Source organism: Alligator mississippiensis, chromosome 1, assembly GCF_030867095.1.
Source record: "Alligator mississippiensis isolate rAllMis1 chromosome 1, rAllMis1, whole genome shotgun sequence".
Lineage (NCBI taxonomy): Eukaryota > Metazoa > Chordata > Crocodylia > Alligatoridae > Alligator > Alligator mississippiensis.
In genome coordinates, this window is record NC_081824.1 from 194,616,172 (window position 1) to 194,638,204 (window position 22,033).

The 22,033-nt window shown below is 43.4% G+C and overlaps 1 long non-coding RNA gene across 2 annotated transcripts in view; it reads left to right on the top strand.

Annotated features, from left to right (window-relative positions):
* Nucleotides 1-396: 396 nt before the first annotated feature.
* LOC132245702 (uncharacterized) overlaps nucleotides 397-22,033 on the top strand; it is a 45,039-nt gene continuing 23,402 nt past the window's right edge. For both annotated transcript variants that reach the window (XR_009457400.1, XR_009457401.1), the window contains exons 1-3: nucleotides 397-453; nucleotides 2,951-3,037; nucleotides 16,639-16,802. This is a non-coding gene — a long non-coding RNA (uncharacterized LOC132245702). The remainder of the gene's footprint in view (nucleotides 454-2,950; nucleotides 3,038-16,638; nucleotides 16,803-22,033) is intronic.

A 22,033-nucleotide genomic window follows, 5' to 3' on the forward strand; every position in this document is an offset into this window, starting at 1 on the left:
CCAGGTGCCATTTGTTCTACAGGATGGGCTCACAAATGTGAAATATAAATCCCTGCTGCTCTGGGAAAGGTGTTTATTATTACCAGTTGGAACAGTCATTGAAATGCTTTGCAGTCCTGCTGAAACAGTGGGCAAAGCTATCTGAGCACAGCTTAATAACTTGCCGTATCATCTTTTAAAGAAACACACCAGTAATTGCATATAGAAAATTCTTCTGTCGCAGGGCACGTCAGTGCCTTGCTCCTAAGGAGAGAAAACTGCCAGGGAGAGAGCCCTGGCAGAGCATAATGGGCACAGCTGCAGGTTGCTGGGGCAACTAATGGGAGTCAGCTGGCCAGAAGGGGGCAGGGCCTGGCCCTTATAAAGCCCAGGGCTGAGGCCAGGCTGGAAGTTCCCTGCCAACAGCCAGAGAGGCAGGAGCTCCTGAGGGAGAGATGCAAGAAGCAGCCGCAGGTACTGTTTGAGAGTCAGCTCCAAGATGTTGGAGCAGTGTGGTTGTAGCCAGGCGGCTTATAGTTATGTTGCAGCCTAGGGGCTTGTGCTTTGTTTTGTCCATTAAACTGGTGGTTTGGGTGAGGCTATTAGGGGTTGGAGGAGGCCTCATAGGGGGGCTCACGGTAGAGTGAGGACCCCGGCGCCAGTGAGGGCACAACCTACTTATAGGGACCTGCAGCAGTGGGTGGGGACCCCAGCGCCCAGGAGGGCGCAGCATATGGGGTGTATAGACCCCAGCCTTAGGGAAGGGCATTTCTGAAGCCCCAGCATGGGCAGGGAGAGCTCCCAGGAAGGGGGCCATTTTGTAAGCCCAAGCAGGGCACAGCCGGACGCCAGTGAGGGCACAGTTTACAGGGCGCGTAGACCCCGGCCCCAGAGAGGGGCAATTGAGCCCAAGTGTGGGCATAGGGAGTCCCAGAAAGGGGGCAGCACAGTGAGCCCCCGGAAGGGGGCAGAAGAGAGAGAACAGCAATTACATCTGCGAGGCTTGGGCTGCGGTATTAGGGGAGGTCAGAGCCGCAGAGCGCCCCCTGGCATCGGGGCATTATAATGGGCAGCCTCCCGCTAATTAATTAACAGCAAGACGTGGCAGGAGAGAAGGCGGGCGGTTGCCGCGGGAACAGGAGCGGGCCGCAACTTGCCTCGGAAGCGATGCCTGTTACATCTTCATATCACTTTGCTTTTTCAGTTCTAGATCACAGACCATTAATGAGGTTTCAGGTATGTCTGGGCCTTGTTACATGTTGCACTTTTGAGCTGATTAAATGTTGATTGGTGTTGGTGCTAGCTCAAGTTTTGGGCAGTCTCACTTTAGGCTAAAAACCTTTTTCCAACTATCTCCACTTGTACGGCTGTGACTTGCTACTAGAGCGCTGGTGAGCAGGGGCCAGACTAGGAGCTACAGCTGAGAGTTGCCAGTATAGGGCTAGTGCCAGAACCACCCCATGAGCAGTAGAGTTCAGGGGGTGGAAAGTTTGTCCACACAGAACAGGAAGGTAGGGGAGGGAACACTGCATCCTGGGATGCTGGAGGACAGCAACTTGGGCAGCTTATCTCTGGGGAGTAGCCATACATTAAGACCAAGGACAGATATTATGCTTTCACCAGTATAAGCAATCAGAAACTGGTCTATATTAATAACAGAACAGAAGTCTGGGACATGCAGACTGGTTTAAAAATGGCAGAACCTGGCTTAAGCGTCTGTTGCCAGCCTGCCCCCACCCTTTGCCCCAAGGGCGAATGTGTTCTGTTCACTACTGATCTAAACTATGCTGCTTACAGAAAACTGAATAACTTGGATCACTTCCATTTTGGGCTTTTCAAATATCTGTAGCTAATTGAATATGGGCTGGGTAATGTGGATCAGAGAGAAACCTGCCTTGGAGTGGCATAACTTTAAGTCACTTAAAGAGTGCTTAAAAATAATTTCAGATGTTAATATGTGGACAATCCAGGGGTTAAGAACTTCAGAAACCATGTAACGTTAATGTGTAAGAAGGCCCTCTGTCAAACGTGATGGTGAGACCGAAAGTTGATATATCAATCGCTTCATTTGGATTAGGCTTAGTTTGTCATTTTGTATATATAATGACAAGAAAAATGATGCAAAATCCCTTTCACAAAAGCTGTTACTCACAAATTCCAATTTCAGATATACTTTTAGTTGCAAAATGAGCAAATTGGCTCATTGGCATGGAACTAGGAGATATTTGCTTGAAGCAATAGCTAGTATGTTAAATATTCAGATACTTCTTGCTTACTAGGTAGGGGCTGGCAATTTTATTTATTTATTTATTTTTTTGGTGATCATTATTATACTGTCCAGCCAAGTAGATATTTAACTATTTATACAAAGTGGATCAACTTCAATAGGAAAAAGGTGGAAAAGATCAATCTTGGAGTACTTCAGAGTTGGTTGGTTAGGCCACTGTCCAGAGTGATAAGACATTATGTTCAAATTCCTTGCACTTTTTAGAAAAAAGCTCTTGAATCAGATGTCTGTTGCTTTAGGGATCAAAGGTGAAATGTGAACTGTATCCCTACTGGTGTACAAGGCATATGCTTTCCCCTGTAAGTGCTGAATTCTTTTATTATATGGGACAGATCAAACCTAGTCTACAGGCTGCACAATTGGTTTTGGCAGGTAACACTTAAGAGCATGGAGGGAGAAGAAGATGAGACAAAACTTTATGGGGAAAAGGCTGTGGTGTTTAAGTGTAGAGTTTCTATATGAGAAAATGTCTAGAGACAGCTTATATAGCTGAGAATCAAGTGGTAAATGGTTGTATTGGGATTAATATAAGGGTAGTCTGGCATGATTATTTATTGGGCCACAGTAGTACTTCAACTGTTTGATTCATCTGCAATTCTCCCTCAGGAAATTAATGGGAGGTAAGAATAAAGTTTTAGTCTTCAGAAAAATGTTAAATGAAACATCTCACTTCATGTTTTTCAGCAGAAAAAAAAATCCCATGCTGGGAGAAGTCCAGTTTTCTGGAGTTGATGTTTAAAGAGTAGATTTTGCTATCTAGCAGGACTAAACGTAAGTTTGTCTTGACTCTTTTCTTGTTGAATCATTGTAATAAACATTGATACATAATTTAAATTGATATAAAAAGCATATAAGTACCTTATGTACAAATGCAGCAGTTAATATTAACGATATTATGATAAATATACATGGGGTATTGCAAATCAATCTAACTATGTGGGCTCTGCCTAGTGGTATTTTATTTTTAGGTAAAATTGATTCTCTTGTATGTAGCTCAGTAAATCTCAGTGCATTACAAGTATCAGCTTTTGCATATGGGAAAACTGAGGTGCAGTCATGTAACTTGGCAAATCATTTGGCAATCAAACAGCAGAGCTGGGAAGAGAACTCAAGTCTCTATCAATACTTTCTTCAGTAGGCCATGCTGTCATCTGTCTCTTAAATGTGCTGCCTGTGTAAGGATTTAGGATCTTGGAATGAGGCAAAAATTAAACAATGAGAAACAGGATAGCACTCCTGAGCTCAAGTATTGGACGGTGCTAAATCACAGCTCCTGTTGATTTCTTTGGAAGTGCCAGTATTTTCATGGTCTAGCCTAGCAAAAGGGTGTTTTTCCTCAAAGAGCTAGATTGTGCTCAGCCAGTGCAAGGGAGTGGGCAAACACAAGGGTCTTACTACACCTTACAAAAGGGCCAGGCACAGTCTGAATCCAGGATTTCAAGAGACCACAAAGTCCTGCTCCTATTGAACAGTGCTATAGGGGAATGTTGCTCCCAAAGAATTATGACCCTGCCATCCCTTTTGATCAGAGTGAGCTGGGCATGCCAGGAAGAACTGGCCTTTTGCTGTAGAAAGTTGCGTCTCCACAAGGCGCAATCTTCTGTAGAGCTCCACCTTGGGGTAGCACTATACTAATCCTCTTCAATTGTTTTATGTTGGTGCTACCCAGAGAACCTCTGAGATTTAACACATTTTCATCTTTCTCATCAGTAAAATGGTTCTGATTTTAAGCTTTCTGCTGATGTATATTAACTATTGGTTGTACCACAGAAAAATGAATACGGTTTGTCTCCTCTCTTGAAGGATCCACACTGGAATCGTAGTTTTCACTGGATCATAGATTCCTTTATGAAATCCTATGCCATGTTCTTTGTATAGAGCAAGACAGGAGGGTTGGTTTCAGCTATGACTGGTTTCACGGTGATGTAATTTGTTCCTGGGAATTGTGGAGGGTCTCCCATGCTGTTAACAACCATCCAGTCCTGCAGAACATACATTTCATGTAATTATTCTTATGAAATCTTTATTGGATCATTTGCTGATAAGGGTTTTGGGCTTTTTATTCACAAGGGTAAATTGTTAGAAATGGTAGTAGTAATAATATTCATTGCAACCCCCAAATATATACAATAATACACAATTATATTGCTTGAATGTATCAATGTCTGCATTTAGTTCCTGGATTTTTTTTAAAAATATTTGATTAATCAACATGAAAGAGGTTTTAAAAAGGCTGAATTCTCCAGTGTAGCTTGAATAATACAATTTTGCAGGTAGGCAGTGCTTTACTTTCCCAAACTCAAACCTGTCTTTTGATGTTTTATTAATTGGGAAAATGAACGGGCTGTGTAGAGTCAAGTATTGGTGTGAAGGTCCTACTAGATAGGTATATTAAGAGGATAGTCTCAGCGTATCTGATTTGCCATGTCCTTTAGGTTTTTTTGTTTGTTTTTTGTTGGCATCAGAACAGATAATGCTAGCAAAAGCTTCTAATCAAACTCTTCTCTGTTTTTTTGGAGTAACCAGAAGTTAGTCATTATATAAGTGTAGCTGCTAAGCAGATACTGTCTGGTCTCCTGATCCTGAGGTCTGTTGAGATCTAGTTCAGATTAGGTTTCATATTTTGGCATACTAAGTGTGAGAGAGAATTTAAAAATTAGATTTTTTTTTTTTCTTCTTTGTGAGAAGGAAATGAATGACTTAGCTATGCATAAAAACCAGGAATTCTGGCTGTGGTTCAGGTACCTTGCCAACTGACATAATTTAAATATAGCTTTAGTGCCAAGGAAAAAGCAGCTCATTTATGAAAATGAAAAGGTGTAGGTGAACAACAACAAAAAAAAAAAAGTTAAAAATATGTATATAGATGCCAAGTATAATTTTGGCCAGCATGTAAATAGTGCCCTAAAATTTGATTGATTACAAAAGCAGGCTCTTTGTATTGCATATTAGTAGTTAGCTTTATCATAACCTACATTTTACATTCCTTCTCTCTCCTCACCTATATGCCTTCCTCTCCCCTTTTTCACCTCCATGTAAAAATGTGTGTTTGTGGTAGGAGGAGTACATTTTTTTTTTTTTTTAATTTTATTAATTGCACAAAACATGAGTGGCTAAATGGGGGAAGCTGGAGGTGAGTGGGTTTAGGATAAAAAAGTGCTGATGTAATCCTCTACATTCAGATTACTGGGTGGCTTTTTAAAATTTGTTTGTTTTTATAATAACTGGGGAGTAGTCCATTAATTAGCATTTAAGGACTAGGAAGTAGCTAGGGAATTAGATTTTTTGATTAAATACATGACAGACACATGACTTGGGCACCTGGCTCTTCTTCAGGAACCAAGCTGGTCCTGATGGAAATAGTGAAATTATGGATGGATGATAGGTGAAATCCTGTTCCCATTGAAATCCATGACAAAACTATGACTTTAGTGGGGCCAGGATATCAGCTTAAAGATCTAAAAGTATGTGTGTAAGTATTTGCTCTTATGACTTTTTTGACAGTTCAGTAGTTACATGGAAAGCTACACATTCAGGAGTAGTGGCCTGGCTAAAAACTTTGTCCAAAATTTAATTTTCCTGTTAGGTAATGCAATATTATACTTTCAGAAGTATCAGGTCACAGTGATCATGTGTGGTTTTTTTTTTTTTTTTAATTCAGTCTTTCCTTTGATAAAATGAAGAACTTCTGCTGAAGTTAATAGTTCTTCAGCTGATCTGTACTCAGATTACAGTGCAAATTAACTTGCATTTTCCTTTTTTTAAACCAATGTATTTAAACTGTGGTAGTTGTACATAAAGTTCTATCAAATGCTTCAGCTGGTTACTTGGTGAGCCATTATACTAGTGGTCTCCAACCTTTTTATAGTGAAGATCATGTTTTGGAAGTAAAAGGCACCCCAGGACCTACCAGCCCCTCCCCACCCTTTCCCCAGTGCCTCTGGAGCACAGGTTGGGGCAGGCATGGCCACCTGGGGCCTCCACTGGGCTGCATCCAGCAGTGGAAGCCCCCCACATGCCCCTGGACTGCGGAGAGTCCCAGATCCAGCTGGGCCAGGTTGGGCCAGGGCCTGATCCCACTTCTGTGCCATGGCTGCACTGAGCCGCACCTACCCGGCGGCCAGACAAATGTAGCATTGGGCCCCGGTCTGGCCAGGTCTGGAAGTCTCCGCAGTCTAGAGGCATGTCGGGGGAGGGCTCCCGCCACTGGGTGCAGCCTGGTGCAGGTCCCAGGGGCCCGTGCCTCCCCACCTGTGCTCTGAGAGGAGGCTGCTGCTGCTGTGGGCTGCCTGCTGCACTTGGAGCACAGATGGGTGGGGGCATGGGCCCCTGGAGCCTCTGACAGGCTGTGCCCAGTGGCAAGAGCCCCCCTTGTGCCCCTGGACCACGGAGACTTCCAGACCCAGCCGGGCTGGGGCCCAATGCTATGTTTGTCTGGCCACTGGTTGGACATAGCTCAGTGCAACCGTGGCACAGAAGTGGGGTCAAGCGCCAGCCCAGCCTGGTTTGGGGAGATCTGTTCATCCAGGGGAGTGTGGGGGGGCTCCCGCTGCTGGATGCAGCCTGGCAGAGGCCCTGGGGGTTTGTGCCTTCCTCACCTGTGCTCAGGATGAGGTGCCTGCTGTTCCCGGAGCACAGGTTGGGGGTGGGGCATGGGCCCCCATGCCTCTGCTGGGCTGGGACCAGCCCCATGTGCATCCCTGCTACTTAGCTGAGCTGTGCCTCCACATGGCCAGCTTGCAGCACAGCTTGAGGTGCAGTGGCAGCCACCTCTGCTGCCTCCACCCCTGCAGAGATGGTGGGGAGCCCTCCTCACACCCATTGAAAAGCCCCCTAGGCTGTAATCCTCCCTCCTCCCAGGCAGGCTGGGGCCCCACTTACCTTTCCCTGCTCCTGGCTGGGCCATATGGTCAGTCGCTCACTGTGGGGGGACTTGATCTGGCCCCCACCTCTTCTCTCCTCCACAGATTGACCGGCTGGGGGTGGTGGTGGTGTGTGCATGCGTGTGCACCTAATTCTCCCCCAGCCCAGCATTGACCAAAAGAGGCTGCAGAATCTACCTGTCAGTTGGGATTGATGGGTTGGTGACCATTGCATTATATGGATTTGGTCTAGGCCTGTGCAAAGCAGCTAGTAGTCTCTAGCTGTGAATTCAGAATCTCCAAATAAGCCAGGCCAGGCCTATCCCCCACCCCTCTCCCAGGCCAGCAGTGGCTGCCTGAGCTCCTAGCACTTGTTTGAAAAACAAAACAAAAAAAAGCCCCAGCTCACCAGGTGCTGCTGGGCGAGGGGTGATCTCTGTTGCCTCCCACTGCCCTATGCTGCATGGAGGGCTCTGTATGAGCCTCCTGACCCCCTCCCCCCCCTTTGCTCCCCCAGCCCTCCTGTGGGTACCCTGCCCAGGCCAGCTCCAGCCTTTTTAAAAAAAAAAACAAAAAAAACCCCTGGGCTCACTGTTCCTGCCAGCAGGGGTTGATCCCTGCTGCCCCCCACTGCCCTGCACCACATGGGGGGGGGGGGGGCTCTGTATGAGCCCCCACAAAGCCCCGAGGCTGCTGCAGGAGTAGTGAGTCCCGGGGCTTTTCTTGGCTTTTTTTTTTTCTTAAAGAGCCGGAGCTGGCCCGTGTGGGGCACCCATGGTGGGGGGGTCAGGGGGCTCGTGGCAGAGCCCACCATGCAGTGTGCAGCAGTGGGGGTGGGGCAGCAGGGATTGCTCCCTACCTGGCAGCACCTGGTGAGCACCAGGGCTTTTTTTAAGGTACGGAGCTGGGGGGGGGGGTGTTGGGGGAGTGGGGGCTCAGAGGGGCTTGCCTGGGTCCCCCCCATGGTCTCCTCCCCCGTCCCTAGTACTTACCAGCTCGGAGTGGCTGCAGTTTCCTGCTGTAGCCACCGGAGACTACCTGAATCATCAAAGCTCTCAAATCTTTTCTGAAGATTTGGAGAGCTTTGAATCGATTTGGACCTTTAAGTTGGTCCCTTGATTCAATTCGGATTAATCAGCTTGATGGCAAGAGTTTAAAGACCTACTACAGGGGTTCTCAAACTTTGTGATACCACGACCCCAAGTGCTGGATGGTGGAGGTGGGGGATGTGGAGCTTGCACGTGGCAGCCACCACCACCACTCCGTACCACTGCCATTCATCACTTCCCTGTGCTACCATACATACCCCCTGAGAAGTTTGCAGCCCCTTTTTAAATTGCTTGTGACCCCCTGGGAGTGACCCACAGGTTGAGAATGCCTGACCTGCTAGATGAAGAGTATTTAAATAAAGTCAGCAATTTAATTATCAGGCTTAATGTCATAGTAATGCAGTAAGAGTAGTAGCAGTTGAGGGAAACTTTTCCCTTTTAGGGCTCTAATTATTAGTTTATAAATTACCATTTGGATAGGAACATTGTACACCTGATCCCATTGGAAAATGCACTTGCTTTTTTCAAAATCTCTGTAAAATTCCACTTAGCCATTTCTGAAAGATTAGCATGTGGTGGGAGTGAGGGATGAAATGACTTTAATTTGGTTAAAGCACATTTTTCCCCAGCAGTTTAGATACTTCAAATGATATTAGAATCAAACAGGTAAACTGAACCATTTTAAAGAAAATTAGTTGAAAAGAGACCTGTATTCTACACTAGATACAGATTTGATTTATTTGGGAGGGGGTTGTTGTTGTTGTTGTTGTTGGGGTTTTTTTGTTTGTTGTTTTTAAGTTTCTGGTCTATGCTCCATTAGGTGGTCTTAGCTACTTTATTTCATGGATGCCTGTATAATAACCATGAGAATCTGGAGCCATCATGGCTGTAATGTTATATGTCCCCTTCCCCCCTCCCCCTCCTGCTCCCCAAGTAGGATTCTATCAACAGAACTGGTCATATTTGGTTTTGGTTCAGCTGTCAATCGGGGGAAATTAAACTTTTGGGGTTAAACCAAATTTAATTTTTTATGTGGCTACACTTTCTTTGTTTTGTTTTCCATAATACATTTTTCATTCAACCTGATGTATTCAGGCACTTGTAAGAAAAGCAAAAGAAATAAAGGGCCTAATAACTGTTTGTAGCACTGCTACTACTACACCTATTACCAGTAACTCAGTGGTAGAGGCATTTGCCTAGGATGCAGAAGGCTTTACCCAGGATGCAATTTCCTTTTCTGCCTGAGCAGATTTCAGTCTTTCTCACTTTTGAGGATGATGCCCTAACCACCAGACAGGTGTTCTGGCATGGGGATACTCTCTGTCTCTTAGGTTGTTGCTTTTACTTTGTATAAAGCATTCATAAGCAAAGGGACCACAAGTCAAGCATTCTACCTTCTAGGTAAATGTCTTGATCACTATGCTAGAGAACTGTACACTCTCTGATCTTGTCTTAATGACTTTGTAAGTTTTAAACATAGTAAAATCTCTTTAAAAAAGAGGACCTGAGGAAGACCCACCCTGAGTATCTAGTAGTTATGACACTCTTGAACTGTGGGAGAACTTAGTTTTAATCCCTGGCCTGAATCCAGCAAAGACAGCTTGAATTTGATTCTCCTATTTCTAAGGACAGTCTCCTAACTATTAGGAAAACAGTGGAAAGGTGTATGGTGAGACAGGGGCAGTGCCCAGTACCTATGAATAACATGCTTACATAGTCATTGATACAGAAAGCAAAAAGGAGACTGTAGCCTAGGGCTAGGGACAGACATTCAAAAAGCCTTAGCCTGAATTGATTCAATCTTTGCAGGTTAGGCTAACCTGCAAAGCTTGAACCAATGTGGAGGTGGATAGACATTCTCTTTTCATTCCAGACATGCAGGCATGTGCCGGCAGTGGCTTAGGCTAGAAGCCGAGGGTTGCTAGAGCAGCCCTCCCCTCCCTTCCCTTCTCCCTGAGCTGAGGGGGGGGCAGGCCAGCCTCTGGCAGGATGCTGTGATTAGCCCAGCAGGGAATTGATAACAGTGTTTATCACCCCTAACTCAGTGTTTATCAGCCCATTAAGAAAACAACAGTAATCCCCTGTGGTTCAGTGGTAGAATCTTTGTCTACCACACAGGAGACCTGGGTTCCCAGACACTTATACAACTACAGTCATGAAGGCACCAAACATCTGGACTCGATCTGGTCTTTGGATTCAGTATCAATAGTCTAAAGGGAGGATGGAAGGTTTGGGCAGCCTCTGCTCCGCCACAAATTCCTGCCCAGGCATATGCATTGAATGTCTGTGTGGCCCTCATCCATACACCATTATCCAGGAGGATTGACATTTGCTACCAAGATAACAATAGAGGGATGTTACCAGCTACCTGTTGATTCTGCTATTGTCACAGTACAGACTGTAGCCAGCATGCGGTCTGCTAGCTAATACACAGAGACCTTTCAGTACAGCAGAGGGGAGGGGGGAATTCCTGCTTAGCAGTGGGGGGCGCAGCCTGCAAGTCTCTGCCAGAGCTGCAGCCAGGGAGCAGGGGGGTAGGTCCAGCCCTGGTATGGAGTAGAGAGCCCTGTCCAACTCGGAGAGCATGCTGGGATGCTGGGGGTGTCTGGTTTAACACAAACCAGAAAGGGGTCTGGGACAGACATTACATAAACTGCTTTGACCCAAATCAGTGAAGTCTGATACTACATTCAACCAGGTTTATCTCAAACTGGTTTTAACCAGTTTATGTGCACTGAACTTCTGTTGTTACAGGGTTAAACCACTTTCTGATCACTTAAACCAGTTTATGTGAATGTCTGTCCCTAGCCTAATAGTTCAGAGACACTAGCCAGAAAGTGCTTTGAGATCCATTGGGATTGAAGGACTCCTATGAATTTTATAAATACAGATGTAAAGACAAAATAAAAAACAATGCCACACTTGAGACTTAATTGAATTTTTATTGGCTAAACTGAGTAATTCCATAATCATTTTCAATACTTTCTCTCTTCATTGCTAGCTTGCAGCTTGCCATACCAGTTTTCTTCGGTAGGTTCTTGTACAGGGAAACATCTTTTAAGTTTTTTTCACATTATCTGTCCTATAAGTCTTAGTTTTTGTTCTGGGTGTTCTAACATATGAAGTGAATATGGCCACATTACGAGCTTGCCCTCAAGAACCCCAGCATTTCAGAAGATTCTGCCTGACTTGTTGGACTGTTTATTTTTTTATTTATTTATTTATTTTTTTGGAAGTAGGAAGACTCAAAACTATACTGTTGATACATAAAGTCTCTTATTCCATCACTGTCTAGATTCCCAACAGAAAAATTCTTATCCTCTAGGGTTTTTTCTGTATGGATGAAAGATATCAAGTGGGTCTGAAATTGGCTTCTCTGAAAGCACTCTGCTCAGCAGGGAGTTTGACAGATTAAATGGAGCTGAATTGTACTTGGGTCTGAAGATGCCAGCACCAGTTATTTTGTGCTCTGACGCCCTTTTTTATAGGATTTTTTAAAGCTCTCTTTATGATACTGAAGTCTATAAAAACAAATGACCACAAATTACTTTTACAAATGGTTTTTTACTGCCTAATGACCCTATTAGAAAAATGTCAGATTCTTTTGAAATAAAGCATTTGAGCCATCCAGCAAGCATATGGCCTAAAGTTATGGGTAATTCAAAAAACATAGTGGAAGGAATGTTTTTGCAAACCAGGTTATATGAAGCATGGTGGTTTTAGTCCCAGCATTTTAATACAAGCCTCAATGTGTCATCTTAACCCAATTAGCTAATCCATCTGACATGGACTTCTGCACTTCAGAAGGCAGAACAAACAAGTGAGCCAGGCTTAGAAAACAAAAGAGCAGCGTGATTAGGGATATTTTCAAAGCCGCAATGTCTGGGCCTAGTGTATAGTCTGGGCAAATGGACTTCTGTACTGAAGAGGTTAGAAGTGGAGGGCAGAAGGAAAGAGTCTGGCTTGATCAAGGCTGCAGTGGCACCAGCAGTTTGTGCACCCTTACATGGGGATCTCTGAGTGACCCATTCAGCAGGGGTACTAATATCCCTGTGCCTGGTAGCTGTAAAAATGATCCAGTGAACTTCAATGATTAGGCTCCTGAAATAGTAAGCCACTGCCATTCTGATGCATCCATTGTCTGCTGCATCTAGAAATGAATGGGGATGTATAGCATTCTTGGATTTTCTACCGTACCCAAAAGCCAACTCTTAAATTTTTTAGCATTTTTAAAATTCACATTCTGCTTTGTAACTTGGGGCAATGTTCCATCTTGTGCTTGAGCCATGTGCAAGAGAGCTAGGCAAGGTGTTTGGAGGTATGGCACACTCCACCTCTAACCTGAGGGCAGGACAGACTGCATGGAGCAACCAATGCTTCCTGTTAAACGGCACTTAAGTGGCTCTACAGCTGTGTAGATTGTACTGACCTGCCCAGTTTCCAGCACTAGAAGCTATCCTTCAAAGCCTGCTGTGGAGACTGGCACAGCGCTATGTCAAGCTGACCGGAAGGGACAGTCTTGACTAACCAGTGTACCCTGACAGTCCCTCCAGAGCAGAGCTATGTGGAAACCTGCTGGACACACTCTACAGCCCATGTATGGCTATGGGATATGGCTCTGTAGCAGTTAGCATTTGCACAGTACTGTGGGTGATTAGAAAAAATGGGAAACATCACTGCAATTTAAGATGATTATTCCTTTTTAATCATGTGCCCACACTGTATCCTTCAAAGCTGCAAATCAATAGGTCCAGGAAATGCCTGGAAAAATTTACCTGAAGAGTAAAATATTCTGAAAGAACAGGGAGAAGGAATATTTCCTATAGTTTTCTGGTGATTGTTTATCAAAATGACTTCACTAATTTAAAATAGGTCTGTTCCTGACCGAGTATGCAGAGTAATAGCTGGAGTTTGCACACTTAATACTGCAGACTTGAAATAATGGTTGATGGGGGTGCCACACACACACACACACACACACACACACACACACACACACACACACACACACACTTATCTTTTGCCTTCTTTTCCCAGTTCCAAAATCCCCTCGCTGCTTCCTGTTTTTTTGCCTGGCTCGTGGAGCTATTCATAAAGTCAAATTCCCTAATTCCCCCAGTGCAAAATGACTGCTATTTTTCTTTATGCTAATTTAAAACAGACTGTTAAAGCACAAGGCAAGGCCAGACCACGGGGGATGATGATATCAGGCACACAAGCATCTTGTGCGTTCTCTCTTCCAGATGATGCAGTCAGATACTTTGCCAAACTCTGAGCAGCAAAATGAACCAGATGTTGAGTGTATGGGCCTTTGTTTGCCAGCATTCAAGTCTCTGAACATCTCACTGCATCTCTCACTGGTATACCATTCCCCTTCATTTGGGCTTATTAAATTGACAGTTTTAAAATGAGAAGGGGGGGGAGGGAGGGAGAGAGACAGAGAATGAGATGATGATGATAACGATAACCCGTGTGTTGTCCATCTAGTTTTATTTGAAATAGCCATGAAACAGTAAACAACCAGCTGATTCAACCTAATGCCAAAATGTTCCTTGCCAAAACTTTTATTAGCTGTTCTCCAGCATTGCAGAGTACATTACTCATTATTGTCTGTGTGTTAGCTTTATGCTCCAGGTAGATTTACGTGTACATTTAAGGAACTGCTGCCACTGAGAGATGTATATGTGGAAAGAGACCTCTGGAGTGTAATTGCTCTATTTTAATTATCCTGAAACCAATGTTTGGTGGAATAGGGTTGCTGCTTTGAAATAATTAAATATTCCCTTCCTTTACTGCACTGGGAACTTTGTACATATTAACAATGGGAATTTCTCTCCATTTTCTCTTGTCAGGTGAGCCATGCACAAAGTAATTCAAATAGTCAGTAAATCACAAGCACCTTCTGATTCACTTTGCTGCCTCCACAGCAAACTAGTGAGTCAGGGACTCTCTTGTCCAAGCTGAGAGCCAGCACTTAATACAAAAATATTACTCTATAAACTTTAGCTGCCATGTTGAACATGGCTGCTGCCTCACTGTGCTCAGATGGGTAATGCTTTAAACATGAAAGTGAAACTGCCCCTGGAGATTTGAATCTATGCTGCACAAACACTGAAATTGAAGAGTGGAGTCGAGGTGGCTTAAATCACCTTGTGTCACTTGCTCTCTGCTTACTCTAGGAAGGTCTCTAGTACATATTAGGCTGGGATTTTCAGAGGGGTTCAGTGACCACAGCTGCACTCAGATTCTCAAAGCCCCTATCACTGGGTATATGTGGCAACCAAGCTCTTTGGCCCTTTTAGAGCAGCTCCTTGGTGGTGGGGTGGGAAGGAAAGGGATGTTACCATGCTGCTTTTTTATTATTTGGAATTAATGTAGATACAGGAGGAAAACAAATGGGAGTGTGGGGCCATTGCTCAACAACTGAGAGCTGGTTACCGGTTACCCAGGAGAAAGCTGAACTCTTGAATGACTAATTCGCCTTCACCAGACCAAGGGGAAAATCATGCCAGGTAGAGTAGAGGATGAGCATGGTAGGAATAATTGCCTTCCTACTATTGCCATAGAATTGGTGTATGACGAATTAAAAAAATTAGACTATACAGGTCAGCGGGACTGGATGATCTTCATCTGAGAGTGTTGAAGGATCTGGCCGAAGTCATTGTGGAACCCGTGGCAAAACTTTCACAACTCGTGGCACTCTGGAGAAGTCCCTGAGGACTGCAAGAGGGCCAGTGTTGTGCCCATCCACAAGAAGGGAAGGAGGAAAGACCCAGGTAACTATAGGCTAATCAGCCCAACTTCCATCCTAGGGAAAATCCTAGAAAAGCTCATCATGGAGTCTATCTGCGATAAGCTTGCAGAAGTTGAGATTCTGAATGACAGCCAGCATGGCTTCATCGTGGGCAAGTCTTGTCTTATCAACCTTATCTCCTTCTATGACCAGGTAACGCACCACCTGGACACAAGAGAGCAGGTTGACATTGTATACCTTGACTTCCAAAAGGCCTTTGATCTAGTATCGCACAATGTCCTCGCAAGAAATTGGAGGATTGTGGGCTTAACTCCGAGACAGTCAGGTGGGTGAGAAACTAGCTGCAGGATACGACCCAGAGAGTCATAGTGAACATCTGTGTCATCCTGGCAAGAAGTGGATAGCGATGTCCTGCAGGGATCAGTGCTTGATTCAGTACTTTTCAGTATCTTTATTATGAATTTGGATGTGGGGAGGAAGAGCTCACTGGCCAAGTTCATGGACAACACTAAGTTAGGGGGGAATGCGGTCATGCTTGAAAATAGGTTACAGTTACAGGCAGACCTAGACAGGCTAGCAAGTTGGGCAGATCAGAACCTGATGAAGTTCGACGTCGAGAAATATAAAGTGCTCCAACTGGGGATGAGCAATTCCCAACACACCTACAGGCTTGGCAGCACCAAACTGACTAGCACCATGAATGAAATGGACCTGTGGGTAATAATATACCACAGTATGAATATGAGCCAGCGGTGAGATGCTATAGCCAGTAGGGCAAATAATACTCTGGCATACATCAATGGATGCATCTCCAGCAAAGCCAAGAAGGTGATTCTTCCACTCTACTCAGTCCTGGTGAGACCGCAGCTGGAGTACTGCATCCGGTTCTGGGCACCACACTTTAACAAGGACATGGACAAGCTTGAGAGATTCCAAAGAAAAGCCACCCATATGGTCAGAGTCTTAAAAGGCAAGCCATATATGAGGAAAGGCTGAGGGATCTGGGACTCTTCGGCCTGAGAAAAAGAAAGCTCAGGGGGGACCTGGTAGCAGCTTACCACTGCACTAGGGGAGTACATCAAGGGCTTAGTGAGCAACTGTTCACCAGGGCACCTCAGGGGAAAACCAGGAGTAATAGCCACAAACTTGTGGAAGATCAATTCAGGCTCAACATTAGGAAAAACTTCTTCACAGTCAGGGTGTGTAGACTGTGGAATAGGCTCCCTCCAGAGGTGGTGCAATCACTTACCCTGGAAATCTTCAAGAGGAGACTAGACAGTCACCTTGCTGGGGTCACCTGACCCCCAGTTATCTTACCTGCTTGGTTCAGGGGTCTGGACCCAATGGTCTTCTGAGGTCCCTTCTGGCCTTACAATCTTTGAATCTATGAATGCTATATGCTGCCTGGAAAACTAACTCCAAAGCAGAACTAGGAGGAAGGGTGTTCACTTCTGGTCACTCATACAACTGTTATGTCAGAAGAACTGACAGAAAGGTTGGGGGCGTGTATTTGTGCATAAACACAGTCCTTTTTCTGCCTGTACTTTCTTATTCTTTATATATTTGGCTAAGAGTTTTTTGCAGGATTACTTTTACAAAGGATACTTTATGACCTCAAATTATTCTTCCATCTTGTTTACATGGTCCATGATAATTTGTGTGTTGTTTTTTTTTTGTTTTGTTTTTTTAATATCTAAATCTCTATAGAAAGGAGAAAACTAAAACACTTCTATGACTTGTATCAATTGAATGTGCTGCTGACATTGGAAGAATTATACACAGAAACCTGAACCTATTCTTCTTGGCTAAGTACAGACATAGAGGATGTTAGGAGGACGTTAAACTGATTCAAAATTGCTACTTAATATCAGGTAAGTCAGGATGTGGGAGCTGGAGTTCTGCTGGGTGGGGGGTGGGGTTCGAATCTACACCGCCATCCCTCCTGCCCCCCTGCCCACTGAGATTTACTTGCTTGGCTCTGGCAGCAGCAAATGCTGATTTTAAAAACAGCTGTCCCTGGAGTGGCTGGTTAGGGGGTGGGCAAAAAATAGTCCAGTGTGGTGAGTGGGGAGGATGTGAAAAGAGCAGCCCTGGGGCTTGGGCCAGTGTCTGGGTTTTCCTAGCCCTGGGGCTGCTCAGGGAAAGTGTACAGAAGTGCCATGCACCAGTTTGACCTAAATCAAATAAGTGTGATACTGCATAGATCCAAATTTACCTTAAACTGGGTTCTGCAATTTTTAAACTGGTTTGTGTGCATGGAACTTCTGTTCAGTTACAGACTTAGACTGATTGCCAATCACTGAGACTGGGTCTGTAAGTGTAAGGTTGGTACCGAGATGAGCTAAATTTAAATCAGGTGGGCATTTTGAACCCAATTTAACCTCCCCAAGTGTCTGTACTTAGCATTTATGGCCTGTGTTTAACATCTTAAAACACTGTTGTTGGGAGTATTTATACCTAGGCAAGGATAAACTGGTGGCAACTCTCTGAAATGCAGTGGCTGATCCCTTGTTGAAGAAATTCATAAAGCCAACATCCTCTTTATCTGATCTTAAAGACTGCTTGAGTCTAGATTAACAGCTGTACTCATCTATGATGTTTGTTTACTATCCTAGAAACAAGACTTAAGAAATGGGGTCAGCACCCACTTGGTTGTAAGTCCTGACTTGATCACTAAAATTACTCATGTGAGAAATTCTGAATTTGGTAACATTCAGGAAATGGTATAAGATGTGTTTCTTTGCTCAAGTGTTTCATTTCTTGCCAGCTCTGCTGGTGATGTTAATTGCCTTTCCTTTAAAGCAATGAGGTAATGTGCAGTGGAGGCTTTTATTGAAGCTTTTTTGCTCCCTATCTAAACCGTTTTAAGTGCTTGCAGATAATATGGTATACACTCCTGGAATCTGATTAAAATTCTACAGTCCTTTTTCCTCTGTGATGCAAGGAGCTAGTGCATGCAAACAGATTATTTAGACTAATAGACTACTGGTAGGAGACTTGGATCTTGCATTTAACTGGTGTTTTCTTTTTTTGTTTTTTGCCATCACTGCTGTATCTCTGCTTAGAATAGCACTGGTACAACTTTGCAGTGATAAAAATCAAATGTTGGTGGACAGGGATGAATGGAACAAAAATGATAGAAATGGAATGAATGTTATATATTTCTTCCCTTATTCTTGACTATTTAGTAAAAGTAATTCCTGTGTTCTTGAGGGCCTGAGCCAAAAACAAGTATTTGCGGTGCTTGAGTTATAGTATCAGTTGTGAGTTCAGGTGATGCCACATTTCACTGTATCTGAAAAAACACCCATGAGAGGGAAATTGTTCTTATTAATTTAGGAACATACAATATTATTGGATCATGCATGGATAAATATTGATAATATAAACACCAGCATAGGAAGATTAATAAGGATGAAGTACTCACATGGTATAACATTGTGGCATTGCTTTACAATAAACTTACTCATCAGATAGTCTGGTTCTCAAGGTACTGTTTGTCTGCTTTTTTCAATCAAGAAGGGGAATTAATGGCATGTGTTAATGTGTTCAAAGGTTTAATAGAGGCCTTAATACACTGTAGCTGCAAACATATGTTCAAATTTGCTGAGATGATTTTCCTGGGTTTATTTTCCTGGTAGAAAAGCTTGACCTGAGACCCCTGAACAGATATTCAAATGATGAGGCCCTGAGGAGCAGAGCTTGCGGTGCTGATATTGTGCAGCCAGAGGGTCCCTGTACATATGCATAGGCATGCTCTACAGGTTCCCTGTATCTTCCAGGAGGCAGATGGCAGAAGTTTACAAGGTAGCCTTGATTGGAGTGGGAGGAAGAGACAAAGAAAAGTCCCTTGGATGCTGGAGGACTGTGCTGCAGTTTCTCTAAAAGGAAAGTGTACAGACAATTGCTCTTCCAGGAGAAACTTTCCTGGGAGCCAGTTAACCCTTGTCATTCTTGGGGTTATTTTTCTCCAAGAATGGCTACTTTTGCTCTGGGGAAAAAAATCCTGAACAACTGCATACTTTTGGTTTCTCCTGGGTGAGCAGTGACACTCCCAGTAGAAACTGAATGTCTGTATGTGCCCTGCGTATTCTCTTCCCACTCTTCTAGTGCCTGGCAAGGAACAGGATCAGAGTGAAGCAGAGAACCCAGTGGTACACCTCCAAACAAACCTGGGATTCAGATTCTCAGTGAAATTTTACTTATCCCAATTACATCACTAGGCAGTCTTCAATACAAACTGGCTCAAGTACAGCTCTCCTCTCGCCTTCTCCCTACCCCCCACATTGTACATACTACCCTTTTACATACTCATTCTTCTGTCTTGCATATTAGCATTCACCACAATCAGTTCATGATAGTTATTCCTGCTATAGTGTACACAATTTCTCCCTCTCCTTTTCTCTGTCTACTCTCTTCAAATATTGCATTCAAAAGCCATTTATTAAGCAAATGCTGCTTTTTACTTGAAGGGCCATGTAGATGGCTAGTGGATCATATTCCTGTTTTTTTTGATCAGTAACAAGTCACTAGATGGCTTGCTAGTATAAGGGTGGCATCCAGCAGCCAGTCTCCTTTGGAAAAGATTGAATGCATGTAAGTATCATTTAGTCTAAAATAACACAAGTGGTGACTGCAGGTCTAATCACCTGCAAGTGCTATATAGTACTTAGTGGGGTGGCAGGTGGAGAGACTAACTTTCCTTTCATATTCAGTTTCTAGTGTCATAGCTTGCTTGTAAATTCCCTGTGCAATATGTGTATGAAATGGCAGCAAGGAGCTAAGTGTTCTACAAAAGTTGTGCAGTAATTCCTCAGCAAGCTTTTATAGTCAGCAGATAACTTTTATTATCAGCTAGCTCAAATAGCAGTTAAGTCCTCTGTACAGGCTGGCAGCTAGAGAGAAATGAGGCTACTGTTTGCCAATGGGCTTCTCAGATATTTGCTGGAATCTTGCTGGCTGGATATAAGGGAAAACTTCTTCACGGTTTGTGTGACCAGACTCTGGAGTAGACTCCCAGTGGGCATGGTGCAGGCACCTACCCTGGAGATGTTCAAAAGGAGACTGGATGTACACCTTGCTGCGGTTATTTGACCCCAGCAGTCTTTCTAGTCCAGAGCAGGAGGGCTGGACCTGATGGTCTCACAAGGTCCCTTCCAGCCCTAAACTTCTGTGAATCTGTGTTCCAGATTCTGAGAGGGGCAAGGTTCTTTGGGTAGATGTGATCTCTTCTATTAGACCAACTAAATAGTTGGAAAAAAGTTATTTGCAAGTTTTCAGACACAAACACCCTTCTTCAGGCATTGGGAGACTCTGCTGTTCTGACTTCTCCAAGGTAGAAAAGAAGGTAAGCATGATAAGGAGTCTGTGCGAATCATCCAGGGAGCCTACATTCTCCTTATCTCCGGTGCACCGTAGGTGGGGCAGCACTAACAGAATTGCCAGATTCAAACAAGTTTCTACTGAGCACTTGTGAACTAAGATTTTTGATGGATTATTATTTGGCATATTTTCATAGGAATAGATAAAGACAATTGTTGACACTAAGGCAAACTCCTTGCCAAATTTGACATTCCTGTATCAAAGCATGTAGCAACTAGTCTCAATGAAAGAGTTGCATGTTTTTCTTTTAACGTGGGCAAAACATGTTGTGTAACATTCTAAGAAATAGCTGAACCATATTTTTGCTGATGTTTTCATAAAGCTTCTGCCTGGAGCAGATGCTTGAAATGGAAAGTTTCATTTCTAGTAGTGTAAGTGATAAACATCTGAAAAATGAATCTTAAACTGGGAAATATTGGATGACCTTAACTATTTTCAGTACTTATAGCTTTGTTTATAATAGCAAAATGTAAAGTAAGGCCATCTGCATTTTAGATCATATACTGTATATATACCTCACTGAGAGGGTATAAATTGCTCTAAAATAAATAGAAAGCAATATTTGCTATTTCCTTCCTCTTCTAAATTATATTAAAAGCATTGCTGTGACATTACAAATTGACAGAATGCATTCTTATCAGTTCCTTTTTTTTGACAAGGGTTCAGATATCCTGCAGGTTTTTTGGTTTGTTTTTTTTAAGAGTATTGGCTTGGAATGGAAACGTTTTACAGCACCCTTTTAACACCCAATACAAAGGTATCAAAGAGCATCCAGATGTAAATAAGGGTAATAAAACTAGTCAACAATTACAAAGGAGGAAGTAACTGATATTCATTTATGCCAGGAGAGAAAGCATTTGTTGATCTTTTAGAAACAAGAAGTAAATAAATGCCATTATGTTGGTGTGGTAGTTGGGGTGGCATAAATAGTGCTATTATAAGAAATCATCATCGGATTTGTGTTGAACCACATTGAGACACCTTTCCCAAGGGATGCTTTCTACTTTCCAGTGGTCAGTTGACCAATTTTCCACAAAGCTGGAAAATATACTGCAGATCTAAGGCAGCTGAAAAAAGCTTCCTGTAACCTTTAAATGTTTTTAGGTCCTTATGGCTTGATATGGACATATGAAGGGGTCTTTACTTTAATGTGCTGTCTGTCTGTGTCATTCAGTCTCTTAGCTTTCTAAATGTAGGAAGCTTAATGGTTAATCTGTTACACAAATGTTTAACATACACATAGTTTCATTCCCAACCCCTTTCCATGAAAGCCTTCTAATTTTTAATTGTCCCTACAGCCTTATTTCATGGCCCTTTTGTCATTCCAGGTTTAGTCCATTAAGATCTTCTGGTGTTGGCACAACGTTGTTATCATTGCTTTGACCTCCATATCTTCAAAGCACACAAACCAGAAAGCCTTTTTTTAGACCCTGCACTACTTCATTGCCTTGCTTGCTGTCTTTGAATGGGATGTATTATAATAGAGCCTGTGGGGTTTTTTCTTTTCATGCACAAGAGTAACAATGTATTTTCCAAGTGCCATCTTCTGTTTTCTTATATTTTAAATAATAAAAGCAAAGCTTGATTGGAGTGCATACTATATATAACTTCTAATAGACAATATTTGAACTGGTTTTAAAACTGACAGCTTCTTGCAGCAGGCCTCTAGAAATGCATTCAGAAAACCATCGTTATAATTATGTACCTCCACACACCACAA